The sequence below is a fragment of the Lithobates pipiens genome, unplaced genomic scaffold (genome assembly GCF_037356315.1).
Source record: "Lithobates pipiens isolate NorthernLeopardFrog02 unplaced genomic scaffold, aLitPip1_a1.2 Scaffold_10, whole genome shotgun sequence".
NCBI lineage: Eukaryota > Metazoa > Chordata > Amphibia > Anura > Ranidae > Lithobates > Lithobates pipiens.
Window position 1 is genome coordinate 214,117,450 of NW_027507686.1, and position 13,546 is coordinate 214,130,995.

At 46.4% G+C, this 13,546-nt stretch overlaps 1 pseudogene across 1 annotated transcript in view; it reads left to right on the forward strand.

Annotated features, from left to right (window-relative positions):
* The window catches only part of LOC143926206 (liprin-beta-2-like), a 46,332-nt pseudogene that overhangs the window by 17,171 nt on the left and 15,615 nt on the right, over positions 1–13,546 (forward strand). The window contains exons 6-7 of the transcript XR_013262089.1: positions 8,211–8,336; positions 12,364–12,552. The product of XR_013262089.1 is annotated as a liprin-beta-2-like (transcript). The remainder of the gene's footprint in view (positions 1–8,210; positions 8,337–12,363; positions 12,553–13,546) is intronic.

Below are 13,546 nucleotides of genomic sequence, written 5' to 3' on the forward strand. Positions count from 1 at the left end.
ATGAATCTTGCCACCCTCTCAGGTGTGTAGTACCACCTATAAAAGACCTTATATGCATTTTCTAATATGAGAACATTCCTGGAACTTCTCATGAGATTTGTGGTCATAATCTGCCAATCTGCCGGGTCCAACCGCGTCCCTAATTCTTTTTCCCATTGGAGATGATATTTGGTTGTTGGGGGTTTGTTGGTAGAAATAATAGAGGAATATATCAATGATATTGTCCCCGGGGAATGAGGAGTAGCCCTACAGACCTTTTCGAAGGGAGTTAGAGAATACGGGGTTGGCTGAGCCCGAAGGAGCTGTTGTATGAAATGTTTGAATTGTAGGTAACTGTAATGTTCCCGTAGGGGAATGTCGTGAGAAGAGCGAAGCATAGCAAACGTAACTACTCTCATGGGAGTGAGCAAAGAATGAACATCCGTGAATCCATTAGTAGCCCACCAAGAAAACTGACCAGGATTGTCTCTACTAGGGGGGAATAATGGGCAATAGGAGAGGCGTAGCAAAGGCAGGTGAGGGGATATGAGACCAGCCGAATATTTTATCGAGTCCCAGATGCGAAGCAAGTGGGCCATACACGGCCCTGCGCCTTTCGGCCGCTGCGAGGGAGGGAGCCATGGCACTGAGGAAATGGGAATAGGGTGCGCATCCACCAAATCAATAGTGGCCCAGAGCGGCATTTGATAGTTGTCATGAAAACGAGTGATTTGGGCAAGATTGGCCGCTATATAGTACGCTCGGAGATTGGGGACCGAGAGACCCCCTTCAGACCGCCTCGCGTACATTATCTGCTTATTAATTCGGGGGCGAGAAGCAGCCCAAATAAATTTCAAAAGTTTACGCTGGTGGATTCGCAATATATGGGGGGGAACTGGAACGGGCAAAACTCTAAAAAAATATAACAACTTTGGGAGATACGTCATACGGATTGCAGTGATTCTACCGAACCAAGAGATCGGGTAATGGGACCAAGAAGATAACAGGGTGTCTAGCTTACGAAAGAGGGGGGGGAAATTAGCCTGGTACAAACCATCATATTTGGGGGTGATACGAATTCCCAGGTAGGGTAGTGAGGGAGGCCATTGAAAGGGGAAACTTTCTTTTATGGTTGACAATTCCGATGGGGAAAGGTTTACTGACATAGCTTTAGACTTAGAGGGGTTAACACGTAAACCGGACAGGGACGCAAATGTCTCCAGGAGAGAAAACAAATTGGGAAGCGAAATTCTAGGTGACGTCATGGTCAATAATATATCATCCGCAAAAAGCGAAATTTTATGCGGAAAACCTGCCACTTCCACGCCTTTGATATCTGGATGTGAACGGATCGACTCCGCCAGCGGTTCCATGGCCAATACAAATAAAAGAGGCGAAAGCGGGCAGCCCTGACGGGTGCCCCGTCGTATAGGAAACACATGGGATTCAAACCCATAGTATCTAACTTTAGCTTGGGGGACATCGTACAGGGCCGCCAACCAACACAGGAATGAGGCTCCGAAACCGTAACGGCGGAGAATGGTCATAAGATATGGCCAAGACAACGTATCGAAAGCCTTGTTCACATCCAGCGACAAAAGCATGGTTTCGAGGGATCGACTATGGGCAATATGCTGTAATTGGATAATTCTACGAATGGCATCTCCAGCCTGCCTCATCGGAACGAATCCTACTTGGTCCTTTTTAATGAGCCGGGGGAGAAACGAATTTAAACGGTTGGCCAAAATTTTCGTAAGGATTTTCATATCAATATTAATCAAAGATATAGGACGGAAATTCGCCCAGGAAGTATGGTCGCGGTCAGGCTTCGGCAGCATCACTATATTAGCTGTCAGGAGGTCAGATGAAAGGCTCTGCCCTTGCTTGACGGAGTTATACATGGCCGCCAAGGGAGCTGCAACTACATCCACCATTTTTCGATAATATAGTGCCGTGAAGCCATCCGGGCCTGGCCGCTTCCCGACCTTGAGGTCCTTAATACTTTCTCTGACCTCAGTCTCCTGGATATCACGGTCCATAAGAGTCATCTGGGCCTCTGTTAAAGTGGGCAGGGCTATTCGCTGGAGAAATTCCGTCCTATCCTGTTCTGTCTTAGAATCTTGGGCCGAGTATAGGGAGGAGAGTCTATACCGAAATTCGTCCAGTATGTGTGCCGGGTTACTGGTGAGCTTATTATGTCTGGTACGCAGAGTTATAGGGGACAGTTTAGGGTTAAACGTTCGCAACCTCCTAGCCAGGGCCGCAGTGGGTTTATTCGACCTAATATACCAGCGTTGGCGAGACCAGCGCAAAGTGCGTTCTGCTTGTTCGGTAAGACTTAAGTCTAGTTCCATGCGGGCCTGGTCTAGGAGCTTACGATTAGCAAGAGAAGGAGTTTGCTTAAAAAGCGCAGACATGGAGTCCAAACGGGACTCCAACTTTCGCTGCACCTCCTGCCTCTCCCTCTTGCGTTTAGACGCTATTTGAATGATACGACCCCTGAGTACCGCTTTATATGCCTCCCATAGCGTCACTGGGGAGGAAACTGAAGTTAAATTAAAACGGAAATATTCAGATGACGCCTCTAATAAGGTATCGTGGATGTCTCGTATAGATAACAATGAGTCATTCATAACCCAAGGGGAGGGTTGAGGATTACGCATTAAGGACCGACAAACCACTAGAATGGGATCATGGTCTGTCCAGGGAGCTGCCAAAATAGAAACAGATTCCACTAGGGGGAGGTGTTTTCTATGCATGATAACATGGTCTATTCGGGAATGCAAATGATGCGGGTGGGAATAATGTGTGTAATCTTTGGTTGTCGGGTGTAACTCACGCCAGAGGTCGACCAAATCATGGGTGCGTAACGAACAGGAAAACATTTTAGCTGCGGGGGAAATGGCCTTCTTATCGGATGGATACTTGTCTAATATGGGATTAAGGGCCACATTGGAGTCCCCCGCCAGCAATAGGGTCCCCTTCTGATGCGACGCTAAGAGGGAGCAGATATGTGACAAGAAGGGACCTGGATTAGAATTGGGAGCATAGTAGGTCAAGATAGTAACTTCCGTATCTTGAATGCTGCCCAAAAGCAAAAGATATCTGCCTGCAGGATCCGCTATCTGTTTGTCGCACCGAAAGGGGACCGTCTTGCGAAAGGCAATTAAAACTCCCCTCTGTTTGGTCGGACCATTGGCCTGAAACACCTGTGGATATTGGGAGTCGAAATAGTTAGGGTGTGAAGCAGAGGAAAAATGGGTTTCTTGGAGACACGCGATATCAACGCGTTGCCTTCTGAGATATTTAAACGCTTTTACTCTCTTGGGTGGTGAATTCATACCTTGGACGTTCAGTGACAGCCAACGCAGGGTCATAACGAGTAAGCAGAGAACCGCTTATCAGAGGCTCCGCGTGCATCCCCTATGGACTCGGGAATAAGAAGAAGAAGGGTTAGAGAAGAATAGGAAGTATTAGCATAAGAAGAGATATTAAGAGAGCCAGAAAAAGTAAGCACAGAAGAATCAAAATAAGCTCGGAAGAGAAATAATAAGAACCACAACTGTGCATGTAAGCGTAGACCTAGTGGTCTACCAAAAAGTCGGAAGTTGAGAGGGACCATAATCCCACGCAAATACCGACTCTAGGGGGGCGCAGTAGTCCACCTGGCCCACTCGGTCTATCTTTAAAAAAAAATTATAATAGGACAAACATTGAACTTGAGCACTAACTTGCATAACTATTGACTGTAAGTAGAACAGAATACTTATGGTAATGTCAGACACGGAGTGCTGGTACTAAAACAACACCAGCGGGTCGAGACAAGCTCGATAACTAGTAGGTCACACAAAGTAAAACCCCCTAAGCTGCAGGGGCACATGAGCTTAAAATTAACAAAACAGTACAATTGACTGACGGACCCCCCCCGGCCCCCCCCCAGAAATCACGGAGGGGAGCCGGGGGAGGCCCGCCACAGACATCTAGAAAGTCCAAAAATCAAAAATAAAAAAGGAAAAAAATCACACACGTACACATATATATATGCACATGTCGATACCGATATCAGGTCCCCTCAGAACAGCTACTAGAGCTCGGGACAGGACCGGTACCTCACCCACTCCAGATAAAGTGGGGCGAAAAAAAAGAAAAATAAATAAAAATTAAAAACAAACAAAAAAAAAAAAAAAAAAACTAGAAAAAACCCTGTGCAGACCGTTCACAAGGATAATAACCCGCACTCGGACGGGGGGAATGTCAGCCTGTGGGGACATCTTGGTAGCGCTGGGCTTGCAGCGATCGCAGGGCCTGAGAGCCATGCAGGGAGGCTTGAGATGACTTTCGGGAAGGCTGTGTTTGCCGGACATGGGCGGATGGAGCAGCTGGGTCCCCTTGAGATGGTGGAAGGTCTAGCTGTAATTCTTGAAAGTGACGTCTCAGGTCAGAGGCAGAGGAGGCTTGGACTTGATGTCCCCTATAGGTGAAGGACAATCTAAAGGGGAACCCCCACCTGTATTTTATGCCCAGGTTCTGCAAGATCAATAGGTAGGGTTTTAAAAGTCGTCTTTTAGCAATCGTTACAGGAGATAGATCCGTGAACAGCTGTAGGGGGTAATTTTGGAAAGTGAGGTCTTGGCGATCCCTCGCTGCCTGTAGGAGTCTTTCCTTAGTGCGATAATAATGCAGCTTTATAATAACATCTCTGGGGGGGCCTTCCGAGGGCTTTGGAGCCAGGGATCTGTGTATACGATCAAACTCTAATCGCTCCAGGGGGATTTCAGGGGCAAGTTCTTGAAAAAAGGCCGTAGCTGTACCCTGGATATCTGTAACAGCCTCAGGGATACCGCGGATTCTCAGATTGTCCCTGCGGGCCCTGTTCTCAGAATCCTCTAACTTGTCCTTCAATCCCTCCAGCTCCACGTGCAACTTTTCAAGTTCATCCTCATGGCCCTCTAGCACTGTGGTGGATAAGTCCATCCTTTGCTCTAGTTGGGTTGTGCGGTGGCCTAGCTCCTTAAGGCCTCGCATGAGATCAGAGGAAAGCTTGCGTGAGGCTGCTGAGATCTCATCCCTGACTATACAACGGAATCTGGCTAGCATATCCTCAGAAGCAGGTTGTGCAGGGCTTACCAGATCCGAGGGAAACTGCTGCAGACTGTCAGGGGGAGAGGCTGCCCCCATCCCGGAGAGCCTCGTGGTGTCGTCTGGCTCCGGAGGCTCAGGCGCCATCTTGCCTGTCCCTGCTGCTTGCTGCATCTTGCGCTGTTTGGGAGACCTCCGCTTTCCCCCGTGCGACCGATGCATTCCCGCGGGTCCCCGCCGGCGTCCGCAATCTGGGGCTGCCGGTCCGGCGTGTCTGAGTAGCCTGTGTGCTCTGAGGACCGAGTATTTAGCGGCCGGTGGCGCGGAGCGCGGAGACTAAGCGGCCATCTTCCGCGATCGCGCGCATGCGCCCCCCTGGAGCAGGTTTTCATCAAGGATGTCTCTGTACATTGCTGTATTCATCTTTCTCTCGATCCTGACTAGTCTCCCAGTTCCTGCCGCTAAAAAGCCTCCCCACAGCATGACACTGCCACCACCATGCTTCACTGTAGGGATGGTATTGGCCAGGTGATGAGCGGTGCCTGGTTTCCTCCAGACATGACGCTTGCCATTCAGGCCAAAGAGTTCAATCTTTCATCAGACCAAAGAATTTTGTTTCTCATGGTCTGAGAGTCCTTCAGGTGCCTTTTGGCAAACTCCGGGTAGGCTGTCATGTGCCTTTTTACTAAGTGTCTTCCGTCTGGCCACTCTACCATACAGACCTGATTGGTAGAGTACTGCAGAAATGGTTCTTCTGGAAGGTTCTAATCTCTCCAGAGAAATACTGGAGCTCTGTCAGAGTGACCATCGGGTTCTTGGCCAACTCCCTGACTAAGTCCCTTCTCCCCCGATTGCTCAGTTTGGATTGGCAGCCCACTCTAAGAAGAGTCCTGATGGTTCCAAACTTCTTCCATTTACAGATGATGGAGACCACTGTGCTCATTGGGACCTTCAATGCTGCAGAAAGTTTTCTGTACCCTTCCCCAGATCTGTGCCTCAATACAATCCTGTCTCGGAGATCTACAGACCATTACTTGGACATGGCTTGGTTTGTGCTCCGACATGCACTGTTAACTGTGGGACCTTATATAGACAAGTGTTTGTGTATCTTTCCAAATCTTGTCCAATTAACTGAATTTACCACAGGCAAAGCTGTGGAAACAGGAGGCACCTGAGCTCAATTTTGAGTGCCATGGCAAAGGCTGTGAATACTTATGTACATGAGATTTATTTTTTTTGTTTTTTATCTTTAATCAATTTGCAAAGATTTCAAATGTGTTTCATGACGTCATTATGGGGTATTGTTTGTAGAATTTTGGGGAAAATAATGAATTTATTCCATTTTGGAAGAAGGTTGTGACATAACAAAATGTGGAAGCGATGTGAATACTTTCCTTATGCATTGTAGTACTGCATTTGCAGTTTACAACTTTCATTGCTGCTTCCCATCTTCACAGGAATGAGCTGACAGTGCAGTCTTGAGCCAGTGTGTTGGTTTGGAGCAGTGATTCTCAACCAGGGTTCAGTGGAACCCAAGGGTTCCTCCAGAGGTTACTAGGGGTTCCTTCAGCATTGGGCAATTTCTGCCTCTCAGATAGGTTCCCACTGACACCATTGATGTTTTTAGCTATCTGTAAGGAGGTAATTCTTCCCAATGACCACAAGTGTAAGGACCATTCTTCCCACTGACCATCACACTATTGTATTAGGAGTTGTAGATTTCTAATTTTTAGCAGGGGTTCCTCAAGACCAGAGAACTATTTCAAGGGTTCCTCTGTGTTGAAAAGGTTGAGAACGGCTGGTTTGGAGATAGGAGTGGGGAGGAGGAGGGGAGTGACTTGCCATCCTAGGCTACAAGGTTATGCACCTACCTACTGGTGCACATAGTGTAGGGAGACACCAATTCCAGTCCCTGCATGCAAGAGCAGCTCCATAGGACACTGCAAGAGAAATGAGCTGACCTTAAACGGGGAAACCTGGGGCAGAGTCACGGCACCAACTTAAACTGGAACATATGTGACGAATAAAAGTTGAAGAAGCTGCATATTCCATAAGTAATTGAATCAGCTGCTAAAAAAAAATGATAGGTGTATTACTTTTGGGGGAAATGCATAGTCTTTTTATAGATTTTTTTTCCATATTATAGGCATTTCATATCCACGATTTAAGCTCACCATACATATTACGATCTGACTGTACAACCTCTTTAGATCTACCAACAGCTAACTGGGGTGAGGGCCTGTCTGATTGGATACGAGTTGAATTGTTAGTCTAGATTGGACTTTGTGTTACATAGTTTTTGTAAATCTAAAGCTGACCCTACCTGTTAACACTCTGATTGTACAATATCTTTTAGATCTATTATTATGCCTGAATGAATACAAATTCAGTGTATTGTAATATTACATTTAATCATTTATTTTCCTATATACTACACTTAGACAGTGCCCTCTGCTGTTTTCTTTACTGTTATATTAGACTAGCCTTTCTCAACCAAGGCTCTACGGACCTTTGGACATCAGTCCTTCAGAATCTGCCACTTTAATAGAGCTATGATTGTAAATTGTATGTTTGCTGCCTCCAGTGGCTAATTGGCAAATTGCTTTAATTATTACTTCTCCTCCTCTATATAAAGGCTAAGTCCACCTCTGGAACTGTTTACCCCTCTACTGAGGGTGTATTATGTAAAATGCTCCGCAACCTCCCTCCTTACCCATGACAGTGTGCTGGGGTTCCTCTTCCCGCACCCGTCGTCACATTTTAAAGCGTCATTCATTCAAAGGAATCTGCGAATGAGAAAACGACAAGTCCTGTATTTCACTACAGCAGACGAACTTGATATTTCAATAAGCCACGAGTGTGCTGATCAGTACACCCATAGTCCATTCATACTCCCTCCAGTTTGCAAGCTGACAGCCTGTACAGAGGCACGGGCTGAAAGCTGGAGGGAAGGTGTGTAGAAGCTTGGAATTGCACCCGCAATCTGCTAATAAAATACTTTGCAGGCACCTGTTTTAGAAAAATATAAAATGCACATTAACCTGCAAAAATGTTTTTATTTTTTTAAGTTGAACTTAAGAAATAAGGCTTGTATCCTTAGCTCTGACTCCTTTCCAAAACCCTTAATGTCTGCGTCTTTATCACCTGGACAGAATAATATCTCCCCGTCAGAAGTGGTTCAATGGTCCAACCACAGAGTCATGGAGTGGCTGCGATCTGTAGATCTGGCTGAATATGCACCAAATCTTCGGGGCAGCGGCGTTCACGGAGGACTAATTGTAAGAATTTTTTTTTATTATTTGCTTTATAAATCTGTGCAGCAACACCTTTCAATATTAAAATTTTATATGTTTCAAGAGCTGATTTTTGCTTACCGTTTAGAAAAACTGTTTTAAAGAGACCCTGTATTCAAACTTCACCATGTTTTTTTTTTTTTTTTTTTACTGCAGGTCAAATGCCTTCACAATAGTTTTCCCTGATGGGTGTCTTAATCTCCTGCATACATCAGGCTTGATTTACTAAGGCAAATACACTGTGCACTTTACAAAGTGCAGTTGCTCCAGAGCTTAGTAAATGATCAGAAGCTCTGCTAACTTCCATCATCCAATCATGTGCAAGTAAAAATGTGTTTTGTTTTTTTCCTTGCATGTAATTGGCTACTCTTTGCAAAGTGAAGCTTTACCTCATTTACCTCTGGGGCGACTGCAAAGTGCACAGTCTATTTGCCTTTAGTAAATCAACCCCATTGTCAGCTGCTGGACACCAGCATCTTGGCTCCTACAGCCATGGATCATTCTGTCAGTTGTCACCATGCCTAAATCGCAGCCATGTGTAGTCTTATTCTTGCTGAATATGCACTGCTAAGCCCTGTCTTATAGGGGAGACCATTCAAAATCCATCTGGTCTAGCAGGAACTGGGTGCCGCTGTCAGAATACAATGTTCCAGTAGGGGGGAGATGCCTCCATCCAACCCATTTGTGCAAGCTGGCTGAACAAAAAAAAACTAACTATGTATGGCCAACATATCTTTCAACAATCTTTCAGCAAATGTGCTGGATGCACACTCCCTTATACAGATACATGATGCTGGCACTGGGAGCAATGAGATAAAGCCGTGACATTCAGAAGGGGGGCTTAACCAGGCAAATACTGTCTGAATGTCAGCCAGTTCAGCAGGAACCAGCTGAGATCTGAACCATGTATGGACAGGCTGAAAGCACCCAAATTGATCAACTTGGGTACAACCAGCCTGCCGTATTTTTACACGATTATCGCTAGTGGCTATTATAACATGGAGGCAGCCATTGCTTAGTATTTCCAGGACAAAAGCTCATGTATTTCTCTGATAGGCTAGGTTTACAAGAACGGCACCTTTGAAAAGCAATCTGTAACCCTGTAAATGCCGCACTGCTGCCCCGTAAATTCATGCATTTGTACATGGTTGCAGGGTGGGTGCATGGTTGCCTGTATGAGTGGTGGTACTGCCTGCTGAACATGGGTGGAGGGGTATAGTTTTAGCCACAGTGAACACCCCTGTCAGCTGCCTATGCAACTTAAGATGGGGCAGTGGGGGGGGGGGGGTAAAAATTACTCAACTGTGCATTTTTACTTCCCCCCCCAACTGCGTCTAAATGAGCCGCTACTGGGTTGTGTTGTGGTGTGTGTGGGGTTTTTTTATTTATTTTTTTTCCTTGATGCTGACCAGTAGTTTTATTCAATCCAACCCAGAATGTCCAGCCATTCCCATGTATTAAGGACGCTTATCATTGCTGTCCTCCTTCTTTGAATGCCAGTGTAGCACCCTCTACATGGGTAGGTGCTAGATTCTTTTTGTGAGTATAGGCAAATTTAGGCCGGCCTAGCCGGAAGCTAGGCCTGTTTGTTTAGGTTTGTGTGGGCTGGGAGTGGCTCAGAGTTGGCAGCTGGTGAGTTGCAGGCAGTGTCACTGAGACCTCCCTCTTCCTTCTAGAGGATTCTAGAAGGAGAGGTGAAGCTGCCGGGGGTGTTCTAAGCAGCCTTGACCAATCCCCAACCTGGTTGGCAGGGGGCAGACCTGCTTAAATACCTAAAGTCAGCACAGCTAGGGAGGAGTTGTCGGGTGGAAGAACTGGAGATCGAGTACTAGGCTGTCGGGGCCTTTGAGGGAGTTCCCCGTGACCTTGGGCCAGGGGCTCAGGTGCAGGATGGAGAACTTCAAGAAAACGTGAAGGTTCTGGACAGGAGGCACAGGAGGAGCAAGAGGACAGCAGGAGCTAGTACTGCTGGGCAAGTCTTTAGGAGGGAACCACCGGTTGCAGCCAGGAGGGCTGGTGAGTGGCATGTACAGTCAGGAGGACTGGGAGGCATGCCTGAGAGGACTGAGGGGAAACAGAGATGGGTTTAGAGCCAGTAGTGAGGACGGCAATGTCATGGGCAGTGGAGTTGGGCAGCTGCAGACATGAGGGCTGGCAAGGCCTGAAGAGGGCTGACTGGGAGTAGTAGTCCATCAATAGGACAGCTAGCACTAAAGACTTTCTACTTATGCTACACTATAGGGGCCTGCTGTCCCGGCCTGCTGTCCCTATTGCTGAGGCCTAGCTGAGCCACTGTCAGGCGTAACCTTACATGTGCTAGCTGGTCCTGAGGATTAAGATCCCATTAACACCTGAGCATTTTGTAGCTGGACGCCTGAAGCTACAAAACACTGGAGGGGGAAAAAAATCTTTTTTTTTTCTATGGAGATGGTTCACATCTCCATTCCAAAATGCCTGAAGCTCAAACAAGTTCTGGAACTTTTTTTTTTTTTTTTGTGGATTTGGGCGTTTGTTTTTCTGCTTTTTACATTGGTGACTTTTTGACCTGCACAAGATCGCTGCAAAAATCACAGTAAAATTGCGTGACTTTCTGCCTGAAAAGGCTACGCTCAGGTGTAAATGGGGCTTAAGAGTTGTACAGGAGGAAGGAAGAGGAATAGTCTGCAAGCAAGGAAAGTGCTGGAGGAGACTGAAGTGGTAACTTTTACAGAGAAGTGTATATAGTTGTCCTAATTGATATACAGTCCACCAATTGATTGATACACAATTCATTGGGGGATCCCATATTTTCCTCACCCCATCCAAGTTAAATTCCCTTAATAAAACAAACAAAAACAAGCATATGGACTGCTCATTGTCTTAAGGTGACTGAGAAGTGAATGCCGGTGTTCTGCCTAATAGAGTCCGGCCATCAATATGTGTCCGCTCCGTACTGCGCATGCGCAGTACGGAGCAGACGAAGCTTCGGAAAAAGTCCGAAGCTGAACGGCGCCTGCGCCGTGAGTGGAGGTGGTGGCCCCACCATCCAAGCGGACATAGGGTTGAGAATTTTAGAGGGCCCCTCGCGGGCGAGCTTCACTCGCCACGCTTCGGGCTCGGCCTCGCTGCGCTCAGCTCTTTTTTATTCTAACTCTATGTCCACTTGGATAGTGGGGATAGAACCTGGACTCACGGCGCAGGCGCCGTTCATCCTCGGCAATTTTCGGAATCTCTGTTCCTGTGTACTGCGCATGCGCAGTACGCAGGGGACAGCATCTGATGGAGGACCCTATTTGACAAGACACCGGGCTGGGCAGGGGGACAGGTGAACCACAACACTCAGTGGCTCCTACGGGGGCACCGCTACACCAGTATTTAATTGCTGTTTGTGTCTGCACTGGGGAGATTTACCCACTATGTGACCTGCGAACGTGATGATGAATCCAAAATGTTAGTTTTTGCCCAATCAAAAGTAGACCCAATAAGTTCAAACCCCTGAAAGTGGTCCCCGAAGCAGGTGTCACTGTTGGGATTCCGCCGGTTTTTGGGGATATTTCATCCTACTTCCAGTTATGCCTTGGGGAAAAGGAAATGCTGAGAAATCTCCTTGATGGGGAAACACGCAGCAATAACATACAACCAACGCTTCTAAACCTTCAAAATAAAAATAATCTTTTTGTCTGGAGTTATACTTTAAATGGACCCATATTTATTTTGCCAGATGCCGGTGTTCTATAGATGGATGAAGCCAAAAAGTATTCAGACCCCCTGTGCTGTTGGAATTCAAAGCACTCACGTGTTCTGCCCATTGGGACCTTGTTATTCCATTATTCAAAAAAAATCAAGATTTTGTTTTATCCTGAGGACAAAAATCTCAGCCAATGTTCTAGGGACTTCTCTTTGATTAACAAGTCTGCCCCAACCGCAGGCTTAATTTGTTACCGTAATAGAATCTGAAAATGAGAGAATGAGTAATGAATGAATTATTCATGGTGTAGTCTCAGCTGATGAATAGATGGTTCTGTCTCCACAGATACTAGAACCTCGATTTAATTCGGATACCCTCGCCATGCTCTTAAACATTCCAGCGCAGAAGACGCTACTCAGGAGACATCTAGCCACTAACTTCAGCTTGCTGATTGGCCCAGAATCTCAACAGGAAAAAAGAGAGATTATGGATTCCACAACCTACTCGCCTCTGTCCACCACTGCCAAAGTCCGGGTCCGTTAATATTATAAAGCACATTACTTCAATGTATGTGATTCTGGATTTTTCTGTTTAAAGCTGAATTTCAGGTATGGATATTGTTACATATGATCCAGCTTGGAATAATGTAAGTATGAAGACACTATACTTGTGGGGTCCCATCCACGTGAAAGCTGGAAAACACTGTAGTAGTCACTACTACCGTCTCAACTAACTTCCAGTTCTCATGGCAAGTGGCTCCATTGTGTATGGAGGTCACCCGCTTAGCACAGGCACCAATAAGGGAATGCTTGGCATGTTCTCAATTAATACAAGCCATTCTCTGATTGGAAGAGGTGCGGGGTGGCATCTCAATCCCCATCTTGTCCAATTGAGTAATGCTTTGCTTTCATTTAAAAAATGCAAACTGTTCCTTGAATGGTGCCTGTGCCAAGTGAGTTGTCCCCTGTGTTCAGTAGGTAGCAGGGTAGCTGCACGGAACTCGGAAGTGAGCACCAATCCCTGTATGAGCTGTGCCAACTACACAGATGTAAAACTTCCATGGCGATCCCACAAGTATGGCACAATCTTACATTCGTTCAAGCAATGTAAAAATTGCCATACCTAAACTTCAGCTTTAGGCTCGATTCACCCTGATGTGATGCATTACATTGCATGTGAGTCACACCACATTCCTATGCAAATCTTATACGATTCTGTGTGATGCGTTTGGGACCATCATTTCGTATGGCACAATTCACACCACATCACGCCACACTGCAGTCGGAATGCGTGGGTGTTCATACCCATGTGATCCAGTTCTAGCAATTGCACTGCATTCTGCGACCTGCTTTTGGGGTATCGTTAACTTTCAATTGACACCCACAGTAGATTGCATGAACAATATGTGCAATATGGGAAATGCAGCGATTCCTTTTTGTCTCCCACTTTGCATCAGTGTGAACCGAGCCTGATGTGATGCAGGAAATACACTGCATTTTCCCATATTGCGCCGCATAGCAATTGCCCT